General features: G+C 37.1%; 1 non-coding gene across 1 annotated transcript; it reads left to right on the forward strand.

The window, feature by feature from the left end:
• The first annotated feature begins 688 nt into the window (after positions 1-688).
• Positions 689-760, forward strand: Trnaa-agc (transfer RNA alanine (anticodon AGC)). The gene has a single exon. It is a non-coding gene; the product is annotated as a tRNA-Ala (tRNA).
• Positions 761-22,321: the final 21,561 nt, after the last annotated feature.

Below are 22,321 nucleotides of genomic sequence, written 5' to 3' on the forward strand. Positions count from 1 at the left end.
GAGTACTCCATTAATAGACATTTTTTTGTGTTTTCATGTATCCATGAAAAAAAAGACAAAATGATGAAAAAGCAAGATTAGAAGACAAAGAATGGTTGTCTGAGGAGGATTAATCCAGCACCTTGAAAGCTCAACAGTGATGGAAAAGCTCTCCCCAAGTGGCACCAAGACATCAGGCCAGGTTATGAAGGGTAAGCATGGGATACAGACAGACAGCTTTGTTTCCACCACGCAGGGGAACTGAAAGAAAATGTCATTTTAACTCCAAGTGACTGAATCTTCAGCTTGATTTTGCCCACAGTAATCTAGGAATGGTATGATATTCTGGAGTTGGAAGTGACCTAAAGGGGAAACAGAAAAGTTAACTTCCTGCATCAGGACAGGTTGCTCTCACCCCACTCAGGTAATGATTAACGAATGGCCTCTGCCTCTACCAACTTAACAGTCATAGCTATAATGAATATGGTCTTAAGATGTTAAAAGCACCACCTCTGCTGAATTGGAGTTTCACTCTTGATTCTTGGCTGTATCTCATCTTAGTGAGATCCCACAGGATTTAGCAATTAGCATGGACATAGCAGTTTGATAATCAGAAGGCATTAACGGCATCGAAACACAGTCCTGCCTGTTTCTGAGAACTGGTGATACACATCTAGGCCTTCCTGTTTAAAATGAGCAGTTCAGGGCTGGGAGTGTAGTTCAGTGGTAGAATGCTTGCTTAGCATGCACGAGGCCCTGGGTTTAATCCCCAGCACCATCAAATAGATACATAAAATGAGGACTTTATTCATGTCGGAATAATCATCTGCCACAAAATGCTATTTAGACAAAACAATTTAGCTTACTGTGTTGACAGGTTGAAAAGACATTGAGAACCAAGAAAAGAAATACACAAGTTGCTCTTTGCAACTATATACACACAATATTTAGTATGGGAATTTATGGTCTTTTTGAAAAGATAAAATTTAAAACAGGAATTCTATCAACTGTCAGGTGAAAATTAAGAAAATTATATGTATTTTTTTTCTTTCGCAGTTCTTACTTGATATTACTAAGGACAGGAAAAGGGGAGAAAGACATTTTATTCTAAGGTCCAGTTTACCATGAATCAAATGAAAACCTTCAAGATAAGTGAAATTGTTATTCAAGAGCTTTGGGTTCCCTTTAAAATTGATGATGCTGATCTTGTTTTCTTATCAATAGGGTTAGGAAAGGGAAGTAGGTTTGCAAATAGCCACTCTTTCTTGTCAGGAGAATGTTTTTAATTGTCTTTTCTTTTAAAATTTCCCATGTTGACAGACTGAAGCCCAGCATACATGAACACATTCAGTTCTCCACCTCTGTAACTCATTTCTATTTCTTAAAATCTTCATGATGTTTGCTTTAATTTCAAACCTCCCCAAGCACCAGGGACATTAGCTTCACGCAGCTTGGTAGCATTATTTATAAAGTTAACACTTGGGCCTTTAAAGTAGAAGAAAAAGTAAGAAGACACTGAGGTGGCTGGCAGCTACAGAAATGAGAAGTTCTTCTGGAAGCTTCCATGCTTCTTATTTCTATTTCTAGTATCACTAATATTAAGATACACATCAGGCTTCAGAAATTTGAATGAATCTCTGATATCATCTGGTGACTCTTCCAGACCACACAGAGTCTAAGTATGGAGTGTCCTAACAAGGATTATGAAAATATGCTAACATGAAAAAATACTTATATTTTAAAATTCACTTTTCTTATATTTGCAAACCATTCTGAAACCAAACAGTTTCTGGAGCTTAGTGCAACTAAGGGACAGAAAGAAACTGTGATACACACACACACACACACACACACACACAGCAGAGTTCTACTCAGCATGAAATTATGGCATTTGCTAGTAAATGGATAGAAATGGAGACTATCAAGCTAAGTGAAAGAAGCCAAACTCAAACTCAAAGCTTGAATATTTTGAATGTTTTCTCTCATATGTGGAAGCTAGAGTAAAATAAAGGAAAGGAGAAGCAAGGATTACAGAAAGAACCAATCAAATATAATTTAATAGATGAGCAAAAGGAAGTCTAATAGAGGAAGAAAAAAGGGGAGGCAAGGTTTGGGTGCTTGAAATGAAATCTATTTCCATGAGTGTGAGTTTGTTGGGATGTGCCCAAGTACTGTGTATGACCATGAAGCTCTTAAAAAAGAAAGACAAAGGGACTTGGATGCACTGTCTCCAATCTAGGGAAGGGGAAACATGGCAAGTTACTGATCCTTTCCAGGAAACTAGGTAACGGTGTACCTTCCAATCCAGCCACCCTACTCCCTACAATAGTCAACCATCGAGGTGAAGACAGCACAGTGAGTCCGATGGCCTTTGTGGGCAGATTTACACCGGCACCTGGCTTGTAGCTGCAGTTGTGCCTAATGGCAGCCCTAGTACCTTTCCTTCTGATACATCTCAGAGTTTTTGTTATGACATATGTAACAGAAATAGGGACAGAAAATCATTTAACAATCACACATGGAATTATTTCACTATTAATTTTGTTACAGCTTAACATTTTGTTCTGTTTGCCTCAGATCGATCTATCTATCTATCTATCTATCTATCTATCTATCTATCTATCTATCCTGGGAATTAAACTCAGAGGCACTTAAACATTGAGTCACATCCCCAGTCCTTTTTTGTATTTTATATATAGAGAGAGTCTCATTGAGTTGTTTAGGGCCTTGTCTCAGGAAGCTGAGGCAGGAGGATCATATTTTTTCTTAAGGAAATAAAATATTACAGATATAGTTGAGACCCCTCAAGTTTTCCATGCTCCCTCCTGCCCCCCCCACCCCACGAAATCAACCCTAGACAGGGCAGTTGTGTTGTATAATTCACATTTGTTCCCAGAGTTGTGCTAGCAGCAGCCCTGATGCCGGGATTACATCTTCTTGGTTTTCCTCATTCTCTTTCCATCACCAGTTCTTCTCCATTACAGTAAGGAGGTGGGAAACAGCTAAACATAAAAATACCTAGCCAGCCACAGTGGCACATGCCTGTCATCCCAGCAGCTCAGGAGTCTGGAGCAAGAGGATTTTGAGTTCAAAGGCCAGCCTCAGCAAAAAGCAAGGCACTAAGCAACTCAGTGTGACTTTGTCCCTAAATAAAATACAAAAAATAGGTCTGTGGAAGTAGCTCAGTGGTCAATCCTGAGTTCAATCCTGGTACCCTGACCCCCTGACCAAAAAAAAAAAACTAAAAAGGAATTGTATTCTCAACACAGAGGCTGATATTGGACAAACCAGAGGTGAGCATTTGGGGAATGGAGACTCTAGGTAAACTGTCCACCAACAGGCCCTTTCCTTTTCATCTTTCTTCACCTTGCTCCATTCTATTTCTCTTCTAAAAATATGATTTTGTTTAATTTCAAAGGATTTCATTCTTTAATTTTTTTCTTTTTTATTGGTGCATTTTAATCATACACCATGGCAGGATTCATTGTGCTTCATCTCTACACACAGATAACTTAAGCAATCTCATCCCCAGTATCCATACTTAATTTCACACTTCTAACTTTTGTAAGGTAAAAAACTTGTTCTCAATGCACCAAAACACATATTCCACAATTATTATTTTACTCGATTTCCTTCTAATTCTTTTTCTTAAAGAAATAAGTTATTCAAAGCCATCCTCGGGCCCTAAGCAACTCAATGAGACCTTGTCTCTAAATAAAATATATTTTAAAAGGGGCAGGGGGCTGGGGATGTGGCTCAGTGATTAAGTACCCCTGGGTTTAATCTGTGGTACTAAAAGAAAGAAAGAAATTATCGTTTGAACTAACAGCGGTTAAGGCACCATTGGATCCTTCTAAAGTGACTGCACCCTAATGCTCTGCCATCAGCAACTCCAGAAAACACCAACTTCTTCATATTGTGATTCCTCAGAGTGGTTTATACTCCCCACCTCATAACACACAGGAAGTCTTTAAGATTTCAACCCAAAGAGGTAATTTTAGTCACTAGTGATTTGTGGATATGGAAGATTTAGAGAATATGCCTTTCATTATCTCAACAGTCATTATTTTTAGCATTTTCCCAACATCTTTCCTCTTAGTTCTCATCCATCCACCATGTTCAGCCAGAGTGACTTAAAAACACAATCTCATCACGCCACTCCTCACTGTCAACTCTTAGGTGCCATCCATGGCATTAAGGAGAAACTTCAAGCCTCTGACCCACATGGCCTGCCCTCTTCCCTCACCCCTTGCTCTCTGCATTAGCCATACTGACCTTCCAAATTCTTAAAGGCAACACATTCTTTTCCACCCCAGCATTCCACCTGGGGTGCTCTGAAGTTAGCTGACTCTAAGTTATCTTTCAGGTATCAGCCTACAACTTTCTTTAATAGAAAATTTTTCCCTAATTTCTTTCCTCTTCTAAAACAGGTATCCCTAATATAATTTAATTCTACATTTTTATCATAATTTGAAGGGGCATATTTATTTATATGAGTATTTGTTTAATGTCTATTTTTGTCTTAATACATTGCAAACTCCATGAAGATAGGCATCATTATTTTTTTTCACCTCTAAATTTACCATTGTAGTGCCTCCTATAATATCCACATTGTTGGTTGAAGGAGTAGAATTTCTCTGCTCCAGACCTCAGAAATTAAAGCCCCCTTTCCCATACTTGCACAATTGCCCCAACCCCTCCTCTCTACTAAGTTAAATGTATCTCTACTTCACCTCTTCCTCCCCATCCCACAACATTTGCACCTTTTCTCCCACTTAGAGAAATTAACTAACAGCTAGTAATAAAAAATGTCTTATGATGATGATATATATTCTAACCTATTTATAGTAGATATGGCAACATAAAATGTCATTACATGCCACATATACAATGAAAGATTTTAGAATATCAAATGGCTATTTTTGAGACATGGAATGAGACAACAATTCTAAACAATAAGCTTGAAAACCATGCCAATCCATGAAGTAACCATTAGAGTAAAAAGAAAGCTTTGAATAGGACCACAAGGATCATTAATTGCAAGGGAACAGTCATGTTCCCATAGGAACTACTTACAAATACTGAAGTATGATGCTCCATTTTGCCATCTGAGGTTCAGAGGCAAATTTGGAGGTTTCAAATGGAATTTTGATCCTGGATATAAAATTTCTCCAGTCATAGAAAGGAGGAGTAACAGTAAAAGGTGGATCATGACCAAATTAAAATCTTGTCCTTCAAATTAAACAAATCAACTCTCCAAAGAACATTCTCTTTTAAGAAACTTTTTTTCTAACAGTCCTGGGGATTGAACCCAGGGATGCTCTACCCATTAATTACATCCTAGCCCTTTTTATTTATATTATTTTGAGGCAGGCCCTCACTAAGTTGCCCAGTCTGACCTTGAACTTGCAGTCCTTCCCTCAGACTCCCCAATAGCTGAGATTATAGCCATGCACCGCAAAAACACACTTTTCAAACTTCTTCATCCACCCTTATACAATTCCACCCAAAGACCATGTGTTCTCTTTTCTTCCAAGAATCCAAATATGATTTAGATGTAATTTTAGAGCTTGCACTTCTCTCCCTTCAAAACTGAGACCAGTAATGATCTTAAGGTTGGAAGAATTGAATGGAAAGGAGACAGGAGAGGAAAAATTGTTCCTATTCCAAAAGTAGCTGAAGCTATTCATAAAACAGCATGTTGAACTCCAAATACAAAATTTTGACTGGGAGATGTTGCCAGGTGTGTTCTTCTGGGACTTTCTTTGGTTGCCCAGCAACCCACAATCCCCATTTTTTATTGAGATGCTCCAGAGGAAGGAACAAGTGGGCTTCCAATCTTGCTTTCAAACTAGTGACTAAAGCTAGAAGGGTGTGAGGAGTGGATAGAGGACTCTCCAACCAACTCTTCAGGACCTTCGTTCAGTCATTCAACAGTGAGCTCTTATCATGTGCTTAAGCCCTGTTTCCACAAGAGAAATGATAGTGAGCAGAACATTCCCCACCCTCATGAAGCCAACACCATACAAAACAATGACTCAAATGAATATAAACACAAACATAAAGTGGTGAATGCTGGGAAGGAAAGGTGTGAGCTCCCATGGGAAATTATAAAAGGGTGAGCAGACTTTATCTGGATTTTTAGCTGAATTATTAATAAAAGAAAGATGAACAGGCATAAAGGGATAAGGGCATAGGGAATGGCAAACACAAAGGGGCTGAAGTAGGCATGCAGTGCACACAGCTGCACCCAGGAGGGCAGAGGAGGGACAGGCGGACACTTGGAGGAGAGGCAGGCCAGGGCCAATTCCCAATCATCAAGGGCCTGTGGGGCATTCTAAAGACTTTTGTTCTTGCTCATAAGATGAACTTGAAGTCACTTGAACGGTAGGAATAGAGATATTCATGATCTAACTGAATTCAGATCATTCTGATTGTCATGTTGACATGATTCAAAGAGGTCAAAGAACAGAAGCAGGAAGAGGGTTGACAACATGGATCAAGGTACGATTCAGCCCCGTGCCTCCATGCAGAGAGTGGGCAGGAGGGAAGTCCCAGTGCAAGAGGTGAGTTCATCAGCAGGTGCAGCAACCCAGGAGAGAGGGGCTGGAGGTCTGGTCAGGAGGGAGGCAGCATGCCAGAGAACTGTCACAGTGACAGAGTTGGCTTGCCCAGACTCTCCCTTTGTGCTGTTTGGGCCCTGGGCTGGGGGGCTGCCCTCCAAAATGTCCACACGTCCATAGAGAAGCTTCTTTTAAGAAGACCCCTAAGAGAGAGTAGCCTTTGCTATAAGGACCAAAATCTTGCTTCTATTGAGCAACTGACTTATTTCAGCCCCCACCATTTTGTGAGACAACACCAATTATGGTGCCCTTATGTTGGTGGAGAAAACAAGTTTGATGCCCATGCTTCCCAAGTGTGCTATCCTTCCCTGCCTGCCTCTTTGTGGCCAAACCCAGCTCTTCTCAGCTTACCTTTCCTCTTCTCACATTCTCATCATTTCAAGTGGTTGTCTGTTAATTACTGAGTAGGTGTACATAATTTTAAATACTTATTGCTATTTATCATTTAATAAGATTTTGTAGGAAATTACTTTTAAATGAGTTATTATTTAACACATAAATTTAAAATATGATATGCATTCATATTTTGTGAAATACAGAAAAGCTCAAAGAAGAAAATAAAAGTAATCCAGAATCCCACCATGGAGAGAAGATATTAGTTATTCTAGTAGTTTTCCAATCTTATCTCTATACCTATCTATCATATCCTATTTTTTCCAATAGAAAACAGTATATAATAATTTGTGTGTGTGCATTTGTATAAGACTCAGGTTCATTTTGGAACAATGAGAGAAATGGATAAAGAGATATTTTCTTGCATTTTGAGTACTAGCTGATTTAAATACTAGGCTATTTTTTACAATTTCAAAACTGTTTCTTTCCAACTATTTCTACCAATAAATAATACTCCTGTTTGCTCAATCAGAAGCCATTGCTTGGCCAAGTGATGAATGACAATTTAGAGGTTATGTGATTCCAGACTTTTCATCTTGAGTCCTAAGAGTATTCTAGTTGATGGAAGACTGACCACAGGTAAAAAGTAAACTTTCCCTGTGGTCATGTCACATGCTATCAGACCGTATAGCACATTATATTTTAAATTGTTTATACAGCAAAACTAGATTGCTTGTGGACATGACAAATCTCTTAGCTTTCTTGTTTCTAGTGGCAACCTGAAAAAGCAGAAAATTGCTCCCAAGGTATATCAAGACTTAGTCTTATTTTTAATTGCAAACTAAACTGTCTCCAGCTTCTAAAAGGAAGGCACAACTGAAAACTACAACCATCTGCACCACCTACCTTAGGCAGATAGTAACAGTAACATCACTAACAAGAGCCACCTGGAACTTGCCTGTCACCAAATTACTCTTCAATCAGATGTTCAACCTTGCCCCAATCTCTCTCCTGATAATCAATTGAGACTATCCAAAAATGTAAATATCAAATAGCATATTTAATCTAGATTGTTCAGTTTAGCCACATCTAGGTGGCCATTCTGTACTGAAACCCATAGAAGTTGTAGTCGCTATGCTGTTCTCCAGCCCCCAAACTCAAAGAACATATCCAAGAGTCTCCAACAATTATGGACTGTTTTGAGCAGGAGGGATTTCTTCTTCCAGGGCTCTATGCCTGAATTCTTCATTCTTCTCTTTCCTTACATTATTTATTGATCTAAGTTTAACATTTTGACAGTTTTCTATTGAGATGAATATAGTTTTTTTTAATTAAATAATTTAGTAGCATATTGGTTTATACATAGAAAACTTTATATTATAGACTTACCACAAAATCATCTTCTAATCCCCTAACCCTAATTAGTCAGGCTGTGTTCAGGAAAGGTAATTGTATTGAAGTATTAATTCACTTCAATTTTAAGACATTTGTTGAGCATTTAACTTATCCCAAATACTATTCTAAGCACTGGGATGCCAAAAAGAAAAAAGAAACACAAACTCATCCTAAAAAACCTCCGAGTTTAGTGGTACTTTATAAACCCTAAGTGAATGGAATATCCTAGTTTTAATAAATTATATAATTTGACTATTTCAAAAATTCTAATGCTTAATTGAATTTTAATATGAAAACACAATGGGTTCTTTCTTTAAAAAATTATGTTCTAATTAACCTAATAACTATTGTTGAAAAGTAATAACAGTCAAATGTATTTTGAAATGGATATTTTCAGGAGCATCTGTCTAGTTCAGAGTCTCCTTTTCTACACACAATCTCCCTCTCTTTCTCCCCCCATCTCTCTCTCTCTCTCTCTCATACACACACATACACACACACACACACACACACACACAAACAGCATATCCTGTAGAAGGGCTAATACATTTAAGTAAGTAGATGATGTAAGAGAATTTCAGCAGAGATTTGTATTTTTTTAAAGACTTACATAGAAATAAGAGTCCCAAATCCAACAACTAAATTTAAAAATCAAATGAATTTGTTTAACAGCCAATTAGACACAGCTAAAGAAAATATTAGAAAAGTGGAAAATTGTTCTCAAAAAATACATCCAGAGGGACAGATTAAAAACCAAAGTCAGAAACTTTTCTAAAAATACTATGTACAAAAATCTTTTGGATGAAATTATAAAACTATCAAAGAAAGATCTAAATGAGTGAAAATATATACAGTGCTTATTAAGGAAAGACTTTAACATAAATATGTCACTTCTCACCAAATTTATCTCTAAACACAATACAATTTCAATCAAAGCCCCAACATGGTGTGTCTATATGAAGTGGTGGGGTATGTGTGTGCAATTTAACATGCTGACTCAAAAATGCACATGGAAGTTAAAGACTATGAAATAGACAAGACAGTTTTAAAGAATAAGGACAATAGGAATTCACCAGCTTTACAGACCCATTAGAGATTGAGAATTTGAAGATGTATTATAAACCTATAGCAATTAAAAAGTATGCTGTGATTTCAGGGATAAATAGAGCAGTGAAACAGGATAAACAGCCCAGAAACAGACACATGCCTCCCCAGATAGATGGGAACTTGCAGGTATAACTAAGGAAGAGGAAAGGAAATTATGCAACAACTAGCTAGCCACATGGGAAAGAAATTTTTTTTATCATACCCTGATAGTTAATTCAAAAATAAATTTTAAGTGCATTAAAGACTAAACATGATAAAAAAAAAAACTTAAAAAAACATTTAGAAAAAAATACACAAGCAAAAATATTTTTAGGACTGAAAAGCATAGAAGCAATTTTTCAAATATATAAATAGTAACTAATTTTAATGGAAAGAGATTGATAAATATGAGTACATTCAAACTTCTAACAAAAAAAATCACAAGCCAAATTAAAAGGCAAAACAACAAAATAGAGGAAAAATCATCTAGGGCATAAAACCAATAAGAAATTAATACCTAGAGTGTATAAAGAACTTTCATAAACAATAAATAAAAGACAAATAATAATCAAACTAAGAAAAAAGTGAAGGATATGAACAAGTAATTCACAAAAGAGGAATCTCAAATGACCAAATACACAGGAAAGGTTGTCTAGCCTCAGCAATAACAAGGAATATGCAAATTAAAACAACAGGATATCAATTCATACCACTGGCATGTCAAAAATTTTGTTTAAAAATATAAATGTAGAAAATGAGGCAAAGTAACTGGAACACTCATTCATCATGATTAGGAGCATAAATATGTAAAATTCTGAAAAGCAATGTGGCAACATCTAATAAAGTTAACTATAAGCATATTTCACAAACCACTAATGCCATTCCTTGGTAAATAAAAATATAAACCCCCATACATGTTTATTATGCGCCAGATCCTGCTCTAAATGTTTTGTATATTAACTCATTTAATCCTTACTACTCCAAGAAAGAGGTACTCATGGCATGGAGATGTTAAGTGATTTTTCAAAAACTACCTACCTCATCGATGGCACATGTAAGATTAAAATCCAGCAATCTGGCAGCAGAGCTCATGCTTACTCATTATGCTAGCTACCTCTTTAGAAGTCTTCTTCAACATGTGCATAAGGAGATAGCTACTGGGATATTTACTTAGTATTATTTATAGTGGAAAAAAAAACTTGGAAATAACCTGAATGCCATAAGGAGAAAAATGAAAATAAAACGTGACATCTTCATTAAATAGGGGAGAGGTGTTAAATAAATGAGACTTAACATGTGTCAATAAATCTGGAAAACTCAACATTGAGTGATGAAAAGAATGTTACAGAAAGATAAGAACCGTACTGTCACATTGATCTAGAACTTTCCAATGTACATAACAATGCTATGAGAGGCAGAGTTACTCCAGTATTGATGAAACATAAACTTCGGTGTCCCTTAAGCATTTGGGGGTCCCTTCCAAAGTCCCAGGAAGGATTCTGCCAGTGCATTCACATGGTCAAATGTTTTGTAAAATTTGTACCAGTAAAACATTTTTAACTATACTTTGTTAAGACAACTGTTGGTCCCACACCAACTCGTGTCTCTCTTCCCTGATGTCACGTAGCACTGGAGTGACAATGGGCATTTTTTTTTTATCTGAGTTAGGAGTTCCATTGGGGACACATTTAGTTGAATTTTGTGAGAAGGGTCCACATGCTTCACTACCCTCCTCCTGCAGGAAAACTTCTGTCCACCCTGCTGACCCACAGGTACAGTGTCATGACTCAAAGGTGTGCTGCCAAGGTCAGCTCAGGACATAAACATACTCTGTACCACCATGTACTGGAAATGTGGAAGAGCTCAAAAGCAGCAAGGTTTGAAATGTGTGGAATCAAAAACTGGGTTTCAAAAAAGCTTATAGTTGTCAGACATGTAAAATTATCCATGGAAGATTCAATTTTCATAGATATCTAATCAAAACACCAATCTCTCTTGTCAAGAATAGACTTGAGGGGTTGTGGCTCAGTGGTAGAGCACTTGCCTTGCACATGTGAGGCACTGAGTTTGATCCCCAGCACCACGTTAAAAAAATAAACAAGTAAAACAAAGGTATTGTGTCCACGTTCAACTAAAACAAAAATTCAAAAAAAAAAGAATAGACTTGAAACTCAATATAGGAAATTATAAACACACTGCTTTGTTTTCTTTGGGGGAAACCCTTACAAATGAGAATCTATCCTAACTTCTGTGTGTATAGGGGAAAAACCCATAACAGTATCACAAAAAAAGAATATTTCTGCATGTAAAGTTTCACACTTTATGAATTTCACCTATCAAAAATAAAGACATTTTTGGTTAATCATGCTAAAGGAAAAATTATCTTTGTATTTAGATTATTATTTAGGTAGATATTTCTCTAAAACTTCAGGAAATAATATCCATTTAAAAAGTTAATTCAGAAAACCATGTCTAGAAAACATTACTAAATTAGAAACAAAAATATTACTAAATTACAAACTAAATTTGAACAAAAAGTTCAAAAATTGGAGAAAAAGTATATCAGAAGTGTGTCAGTTAACAAAAATATTTTTTCTAAGTGTTTCTGATACTCTTTGTTTTTTTAATTTATAACTTGTGAAGATTTATTTCCTTATTATAAAAAAATTCACTTGAAAGACTGCAAAGATTTTACAAGTTTCTGTTGCAAAAAAACTAGAATCAGTCCCTGACCACTAGCTATTATTTACTTATGACTTAGATACAGTAAAAGGTGAGACACAGATGGGATGATCATGCCACAGGTGTGGAATTCCATTCACCTTGGGAATGGGAAGAAGGGCCTGGGAGATGGTATCAAATTGTCCCTGTGTTCACTGTATTTTCATGCTCAGTACTAGAATTCTTGGATTCTAGTGTGTGGTGAGCCTCAAGCTAAATCTGATGGAATTATGTTTTAAGAAGATTGGGGGATAACATTTGCCTGATTTGGTAAAGCTGGATATCTCATCTCTATTTTTATGAAATGGATGCAGTTAAGTAAGTTCATAGAAGAGATTTGCACATTATAAAATAAAATGTTATATAGTTCATAAAGTGACAGTCTACAGTTATGCCATATTACTAATGAGAATGTCAATAACATTTTCTGACATTTATTGACTACTCAATATATGTCAGGTAGCCTTCTGTGAGCCTTGTTTGCATTTATGTCATTTAATAATTCCATAAACCTATAGGTGAGTTTCTATTATTATCATTTAACATATCAGATCAAATATATAAACTTTTTATGGGCACATAAAATATGAACCTGTATTTATTTATTTAATAATAATATTTATTTATTTAACCTGTATTTATTTATTTATTTAATAACTATAATGTAGTTAAATAAGTGAGTCAGTTGTCTCTCCTGAGTCAGTGGGAAAAAAAATGTTATAGGGCTGGGGCTGCCCAGGAGACTGACGCAGCATGAAGACTTCTCTTTCAAATCCTTATTCTTGCAGTCAAGTCAGAAAAATTTCAGATGTGTCACTCAGAGTAACAGCATGAATTTATTGAAGAGATAGGAAAAGGGAAAGAGGACACTCTCAAGGGGGAGAGTGGGTCCTCTCAGAGAGAAGAGGAATAGTGCACTCTCCTTCACTGTAGTTTTATTGGGGATCCCTAAGAAGTTTCCAGAGGGTCCTGCCCAGGTTCACCCCTTGATTTTGAATTGACAGCAAGATGACATTAGACTTTCAAGTCCCCATTGCCATGACAACTCTAGGTCATTTTGGCCCATGCTGACCAGTTCTAATTGGATTCTTAACCATCATTCTTATAGGTTTTATGGTTAGAGGGAATTATCCTTCTCTCTCTGAATTTCATGATCTGGTCTGTGAAACACAAAAGTCTCCCCCTTCAGGGTAACTTGGGGTCCTCTTATCAACATTATTTCAGGCCTGCATTTCTCCTTCAGGTAGTTTGCTGAGGAATGTGACAAAGCCTGTCCATTTAGGCCAGGTAGTCCTGTAGGTAAATTGCTTCTTGGAAAAGAAAACATGTGGGGGTCAGGACAATCAGCCCATTTTATAGAATTATTCTATTAACCTCATGTTTCTGCCATTCTCATCTGTCCCCTATCAAAATCATTGGTCCATGTATACAGGAAGGGGGTAAGAAGTTAGCAAACAATTATCAAATGAATTCTTGGTTGTTACTGAGTCATATATATTCAATACATGTCATGATCAATTTCAGTTTGAATTTTGGAGAATGATGTGAAGTAAAGAACTTTTAGCATCTCACTTAAATTTTAATCCAGATTCTACACTATTTCTGCTAAAATCAGAACACAGCAAGCAAATTTGAATTACTGTGTTATCAAACTCAGAAGCTACATTTGGGTTTTGATTGGGGAATTCTTTTTTTTTTTTTTTGGCCTCAAATATTACAAAGTACCATGATTTTAATCAAATGAAATAGAAAACACCATCAAAAGCCTACCAATTAAGAAAGGCTTGGGATTCAGACAGATTCTCAGCTTAGCTCTGCAAGACCTTCAAAGAAGAATTATACCAATACTCCTCAAAGTATTCCATGAAATAGAAAAAGAAGGAATCCTTCCAAACTCATTCTCTGAGGCCAATATCACCCTGATATCAAAACCAGACAAAGACACAGGAAGGAAAGAAAACTTTAGACCAATATCCTTGATGAATATAGATGCAAAAATTCTCAATAAAATTCTGGAAAATCACATACAAAAGCATATTAAAAAGATGGTGTACCACAATCAAGTGGGGTTCATCCCAGAGATGCAGAGTTATTTCAATATACAGAAATTAATAAACATAATTCATCATATCAATAGACTTAAAAACAAGAATCATATGATTATCTCAATAGATGCAGAAAAAGCATTTGACAAAACACAGCACCCCCCTCATGTTCAAAACACTAGAAAAAACTAGGGATAGGAGGAACATACTTAAACATCATAAAAGCTATCTATGCTAAACCCAAGGCCAGCATAATTCTAAATGGAGAAAAATTGAAAGAATTCCCTCTAAAAACTGGAACAAGACAAGGATGCCCTCTTTCACCACTTTTATTCAATATCATCCTTGAAATTCTAGCCAGAGCAATCAGACAAAAGAAATTAAAGTGATACACATAGGAAAAGAAGAACTCAAATTATCACTATTTGCCAATAACATGATTCTATATTTAGAAGACCCAAAAAACTCCACTAGAAAACTTCTAGAACTCACAATGAATTTAACAAAGTAACAGGATATAAAATCAACACCCATAAATCAATGCATTCCTATACATCAGTGTTGAATCCACTGAAAGAGAAATTAAGAAAACTATACTATTCACAATACCCTCAAAGAAAATAAAATATTTGGGAATCAATCTAACAAAAGAGGTGAAAGACTTCTACAATGAAAACTACAGAACACTAAAGAAAGACAGAGAAGAAGAACTTAGAAAGACCTTCCATGATCCTGCATAGGCAGAATAAATATTGTCAAAAGGCCATAGTACCAAAACTATTATACAGATTTAATGCAATTACTATTAAAATCCCAATGACATTCCTTATAGAACTAGAAAAAGCAATCATGAAATTCATTTGAAAAAATAAGAGACCCAGAATAGCCAAAGCAATTCTTAGCAAGAAAAGTGAAGCAGGAAGCAACACAATACCAGACCTTAAACTATAATACAAAACAATATTAACAAAAACAGCATGGTATTGGCACCAAAGTAGGCACATAGACCAGTGGTGCAGAATAGAAGACACAGAGACAAACCCACATTAATACAGTTATTTCATACTAGACAAAGGTGCCAAAAACATTCACTGGAGAAAAGATAGCCTATTCAACAATGGTGCTGGGAAAAATGGAAAGCCATGTGTAACAAAATGAAATTAAACCTCTATCTCTCATCCTCCATGAAACTCAACTCAAAGTGGATCAAAGACTTAGGCACTAGAACAGAGACCTGGCACCTACCAGAAGAAAAAGTAGGACTAAATCTGACTTCAAAAACAGGACCCCTAAAAAACAAGAAGTAAAATCAAGAAACAATAAATGGGATGAATTCAAACTAAAAAGCTTCTTCTTCTAAGCAAAATAAACAATCAATAATGTGAAGAGAGAGCATATAGACTGGGAGAAAATCTTTACTACATGTTCCTTAGATAAAGCATTAATATCTAGGATATATAAAGAACTCAAAAAGCTTAACACCAAAAAACCAAATAACCCAATCAATAAATAGGCTAAGGAACTGAAGAAGACACATCAAAAAAGAAGAAATACAATCAGTCAATAAATATATGAAAAAATATTCAACATCTCTAGCAATTAGAGAAATGCAAATCAAAACTACTCTAAGATTTTATCTCACTCCAGTTAGAATATCAATCATCAAGAATATATTCAATAATAAATGTTGGCAAGGACGTGGTGGGACACACATTGCTGGTGGGACTGCAGATTGGTGCAACCACTATGGAAGTGAGTATGGAGATTCCTCAGAAAACTTGGAATGGAACCACCATTTGACCCAGCTATCCCACTGCTCGGTTTATACCCAAAGGCCTTAAAATCTACATACAACAGTGACTCAGCCACGTCAATGTTTTTAGTATCTCAATTCACAGTAGCTAAACTATGGAACCAATGTAGGTGCCCCTCAATAGATGAATGGATAAAACAAGGGCGTGCACTATGAAAGAATAGAGTTACTTTAGATTAGGTAGAGGGGAGTAAAGGGAAGGGAGGGGATATGGTGTTAGCAAAGATAGTAGAATGAAACAGACATTATTACTTTATGTACATATATAACTGCATGACTGATGTGATTCTATAACATGTACCTTTAGAAAAATGAGAAATTATACTGCATTTATGTATATCAAAGTACATAAATGCATTCTACTATCATGTATCACTCATTAAAGCAAGTAAAAATTATATAAAAAAGGAATTTTCAGTGTTATGAAGTCAAGAGATGCTTTAAGAGTCACACATCAATAACTACCTTTGGATGCAGCAAGAACTATATGCTACAAATTGGTGATTAACAGAGGGGGAAAAATACCCTATTCTCACAGGGCTCAGAGATCCAATTTAAACCATCCAATAAAATAATATGTAGTAGAGAGAGGCAATTCTAAAATACAGCCACGTGGGCAGATGTTTAGGTGAGGAGATAAGGAGACAAAAACAATAGAAGGAAAAAAAATCAGCAGACCACATTCATCATAGACCTCATTGCTTCACCTCTAGGCTGATCCGAAGCCCAACAGCTTCATTACCAAGGAGGGGAGTCAGGAGCAGGAGCCTTGAAGTACCACATCATGGTGGCAAATGGAGGGTGGCGGGGAACTTTGGTAAAGCAGGGGAAAAAAAAAAAAAAAAAAACCAGTTGGACTGAAAATTTCCTGCTAGAGACAGTGGGGAGCGTGCCGTGTTTGAGCCACAGGCTCCTGGTGATGGAACTTTAGCGCTGAACAGGAAGATAATTTCAGCACCCTACAATTATGTGCCTAATTAAAATTAAGAAATTAGAACACAGTTAAAAGGAATAATATTTTGCTCACAGCTAATTTCATTAAAGTATTAATGAACAGGACTCTTTTTATGGCCAGAGGGCAACCACTTTCTACAGAGTACTTCCATGCTCGCTAATTTATTCATGCATGAAAAACAATCCAATGAGAAATGAGTGAGCTGAGAACTGCTGGTCCTAATTAAAATATTTAAAACACCATGTCTATTTTCTTCCATCTAGCCAAATACCTAAGCTGGAACCAGCATGGTGCCAATTAACATGGAAAAAGCAAACACAAACACCCATGGTTTCTGATTAAAGTGCACATTATTGTACCATGCAATATATTGTTCAGCACATATATGTAAATGTTTAATTAACCCATGTCTAAATCTCAGCAACATTCAAAAATCGATACCTTAATCCCTAAACAAGTGGCAATCTGTGTAGGGAGACACTTACATATTTATCACAGCATTTTATTCAAACCTAATTTGAAGCAGTCGTGTGCTAGATATGTTAAAGTGTTACTTAAGGGGAAGAGCGGGAAGGAGAGTCTTTGCTTGGCAGACTTCTCTTCAGATGGCAGTGAGATTGTTAGTCGCCAAAGACTTGTGAAAGGAACTAGGTTAGCCTCAGGTGATATGATATTTTTCATTAATAATGTAGGGGGAAGTCTGGACCCAAACCCATTTGTCAGCCTGGACAGCAAAGACAATAACACTCTCTCTCTCTCTCTCTCTCTCTCTCTCTCTCTCTCTCTCTCTCTCTCTCTCTCTCTTTCACACACACACACACACACACACACACACACAGAACCTCCTCTCTTTGTTCACTAGAGACCTGTCTGTCGAACAAACTCCAGAGACATCCATGGAAGGAAATGGCTGAAACTCTGAAAAGTCAAAGATTTGAAAAACCTCAAGAGTCTTCACTGGAACTTTATCAATATGTTAAAAGCAACTGTAAAATGAGAATTGACATTTTTGCAGCAGCCACGGTTTCCAAGCACTTTTACCTCAGTTACTTCTATCTTAACTCTCCTGTGGCAGAGGAGCAGGGGACCAAAGCTGAGAGCAGTGAAGTGACACGCAAAAGGCCACACGCAGCACATATGGCGTCCAGAATCTGACCCCAGGTCCTCCAACTCCAAAATCACTCCACTGCATACTGCCTTGGTTAAGATAGCTACTAACTTTCAACTTACATAGGAGGGAACAAAACCTTTAAAAACCTTATAACTAACCTATTTAACTATTAAAAATCATTTATCCTCTGCCTTTGAGCATTTTGGGGAGGCAGGAAGGGTGAGAATAAATCACACAAGTTTTCTTCTTTCTGGGGTTTTTTATTGATTTCAGCAACTAAAATCATGGAATTTTAGACCAAGATCTTAGAAATCGTTTAACCAGAGGGTTTCAAAATGCTGGTAGCAGCAGAATCCTTTTCTCTCCTAATATCATCTTTCACGAAACACTAATATGTTTACATAGATAAAAACAGAGCCTTCTGAAGGAGGGGGCTGAGGCACTGTCCCTGAACCTAGCTTCTGAAAACTCATCAAAGCCTTTATTAAACAGCTGGAGGATCTGAGGTCCACAGAGGTGGGGGCATAAGCCACATACTTAAGCAACATAATAGAAGAACTGGTACATACCTAGAATGACCCTGTCCCCCGACCCAGTGCTTTCCCCACAGCAACATGGTCCCTGCTGAAATCAACCTAGACTATGATACCCCAAAAGTTAAAGAGTCAAATAGGAGTGAGAGCATTCATGCAAAACTACAAGCAACAACACAGGAGAGCCCAGCGTGAACCAGGTCAGCCTGCTGCACAGAGCAAGACACGAGTTCTGGAAGCAAGAGATTTCAGAGTTGCCTTTGCCTCGTGACTTCAGTTCATTTCCTGGGTTACAGATTCCTCTTCTGAAAGTAGTATTACTATCGCACAGAACTGTAATAAGAACTGGGTATGAATTGTGAATGCACTGTTACAAAAGTACTTGTCCACACCATATTATAATTGCTCCTTTATCTATTTGTGCCACCAGACTCTGAGTAGTGTTCCAGGATAATGTCTGTGTTTTACTGTTTATTTTCACTGTCTGTCCAGAGTTAGTGCTCAATTAGTATTGGATGATGTTGCTGAATGTATAAAGGCAGTAACAATGCCTAAGCATTTGTTTATTATGTGTTAAACATATTGCTAAGCATGTGACATTCATTATTTAATCCTGGTAACAACTCATAAGAGTGATCCTAGTTTTGTCCCATTGCAAAACTAAAAAACAAACATTAAAAAAAAATTGACTTGCTTACCCAGAGTTCCAGAATTAATAAGTTGTAAAGAAAAGATCCACATTGTCATGGTCAAATATAAGCCCATGCTCTTAATTAGTGCTATGTTCTTTAAAAGCAGCAAAGTAGGGTAACAAACGAGAGTTATCAGCTAGGGGATGAAGCAAGTTTCATAGATGAGAAAGCATGTAAAACACACTGAAAAAGATGAAATGCAAATTCCAAGAAGAGTTTTGTTCTCAACGACTGTTTTAACAAGCATCTAGGGATAATTAGAGAACACCCTACAGAGCTTAGAAAGCATCCACGGCTGAGGTTGTAGAAACATTTCCACCATTCGACTCTCAGAAGGGACCATTCATATGATTCAATATGTCTATAAGAGAAAGACTCTCAGTAGCCGCAGAAAGAGAGGAACCAAAAAGGGAGGGCTTGAAGGAGGGAAAACAAGACAAAGTCCACTGTGCACAGAGACATCATCCCTGCCATCAGCAGCCTCACTGTTCTCTATTATAAATAGACATACACACCAGAAAACCCCCACTCAACCATGCAACCATGCAATAATATGTGTGGTCACAATGCAGTCTGATGAGAGTCAATGGAAAGATGGCACTGGTCCCCTCTCACACTTACCATTGAATCACCATCTTAAATGAATAAAGAGTCAACAAGAGTCCCAGAAACTCATCAGTGAAGCAGCCATACTTAATACTTAAGGAGAGCTGTGCACATCTGGGCTTACATCTCAGACATTTTCAGGTGACCTTTTTGAAGGATGGGCAGTCATGGTTCATACCACAGTCAGAAAATGAATAATGGTCTGGATGGACCATGGGTCTAAAACTATGTGATACTCTGTATGGGAACTAGACATTTAATAAGTAACCAGTTCATATATACAAGTCCCCGCCTCTTCCTTCCACTCTGATTTTTTATTTTTTGGTGCCAAGGATTGACCTAGGGTCTTGCATATGGCTAAGCATGCACTCTACCACTGATCTGATCCCCCAGCCCCCAATTCTCTCTTCAAAGACAAATTGGACTGCATGTTCCTGGGTTCCAGATTTGCAGCCTGCATGGACTGAACCTTTGGTGATTGTCATTTTCCAATTATTGAGACTATTTCAAAGAGCTAGCTAATGTTCCATCAGATTTTTCCTTAAAATACTTCTACATCATAACATGTTTCTCAGTTACTTAGAATCCAAGGTAATCTAATTAAACATGTTTTTTTTTTAAACACACATACATGTAAGTTGGTATTTCAAACATTTGGTATAGTCTCCAAAACAATCATTGTGAGATAACCGGATTTTTTTTTATACAACGTTTGTTTGTTTTTAGTTCTTTTTCTAAAAGCAAGTTGTTGTTGTTCTGTTTTTTTTTTTTTAATTTTCACTATCAAGGAAAAAAAATGGAAATAAGCAACAAAGCAGATCTCCAAGACAGAGCCTGCATTTTTATGCATATTTAGCCAGACAAACATTAGTCCTTCCCCAGAACTGGAGTAGCTGTTCTGAAGAATGTAAACTTGCTGCTTTCTCAATATGCAGATAGCTTGTTGTCATAGATCCCCATAGTAATGAACAACTTCTCAATATTTAATAAGGCTGGCGTTTCTGTCCCCAGGCAGAGAGCACAGATTGTTGGTAGCCAGCTACTAACTGACCATTAAAATATAGAATCTCTCATTGAAAATGTGCTTCCCAAACAGGTTACATCACCTGCAGTGGAGAGTGAGGGCCACCCTCTGAGGTGAGTGGCCTGAAGAGAGAACTGGCAGGGGCAAATGAAGTTAACCAGGCAACTTCAAACAGGGCTACAACAGAATCCTGCTTTGTGATGGTTTTTTGTTGTTGATGATGTTTTGTTTTTCCATGTTTTTATTGGTGAATTATACATAATGGTGGGATTCATTGTTAGACATTCACACACACACATGATGTAACAATATAGTTTGACTGATAAAATTCCCCAGGATTTCCCCTTTACCTCTGCGCCTCCCTCCCCAGGTCCCTTACCTCTGCTCTACTGCTCTACCTTCAATTATCATGAGATCCACACACACACACCTTTCCTTTCCTTTTTCCTCTCAGGCTTCCACATATGAGAGAAAATATAAAACCCTTGTCTTTCTGAGTTTGGCTTATTCCACTTAACACAATGTTCCATCCATTTTCTTGCAAAATACATAATTTCATTCTTACTTATGACTGAATAAAACTCCATTGTTATAATAATACAATGGAGCTTTATTGCACACACATTTTTAAAAAATGTATTCATCTGTTGATGGACACTAGGCTGGTTCCATATGTAGCTATTGTGAATTGCACTGCTATAAACGTTGATGTGCCTATATCACTACAGCATGCTGATTGTAGTTTTGTTTTTTGTTTGTTTGTTTTAGTACAAGGGATTTAACCCAGACACTCTTTACCCCTGAGCCACATCCCCAGCACTTTTTATTTTTTATTTTGAAATAGGGTTTTGCTAGGGCTGGGGATGTGGCTCAAGTGGTAGCGTGCTCCCCTGAAATAGGGTTTTGCTAAGTTGCTTAGAGCCTCGCTAAGTTGCTAAAGCTGGCTTTGAACTTCCAATCCTCTTATCTCAGCCTCCTGAGCCACCAAGATTATATACATGCGCCAATACATTCAGCCTGATTTTAATTGTTCGGGTAATTACCAAAGAGGGGGATAGTTAATGGCAGGGTGTTTTAGGAACGTGCACGCTAATTTTCAATGTTTGCACTAATTTACAACCCCACTAACACTGTTCCTTTTTCTCCGCATCCTCTCCAGCATTTATTACTACTTATATTCTTGATGGCTGCCATTTTAACTGGGACCATTTGTATTTCTTCTTTTGAGAAGTGTCTGTTCAGTTCATTAGCCCATTTCTTTATTTTTTGGTACCAGGGATTGAATCTAGGGGCATTTAATCACTAAGCCACATGCCCAGCCCTCTTTAAATATTTTATGTAGAGACAGGGTCTCCCGGAATTGCTCAGTGCCTCACTAAGTTGCTGAAGCTGGCTTTGAATCCAC

The sequence above is a fragment of the Marmota flaviventris genome, chromosome 2 (genome assembly GCF_047511675.1).
Source record: "Marmota flaviventris isolate mMarFla1 chromosome 2, mMarFla1.hap1, whole genome shotgun sequence".
NCBI lineage: Eukaryota > Metazoa > Chordata > Mammalia > Rodentia > Sciuridae > Marmota > Marmota flaviventris.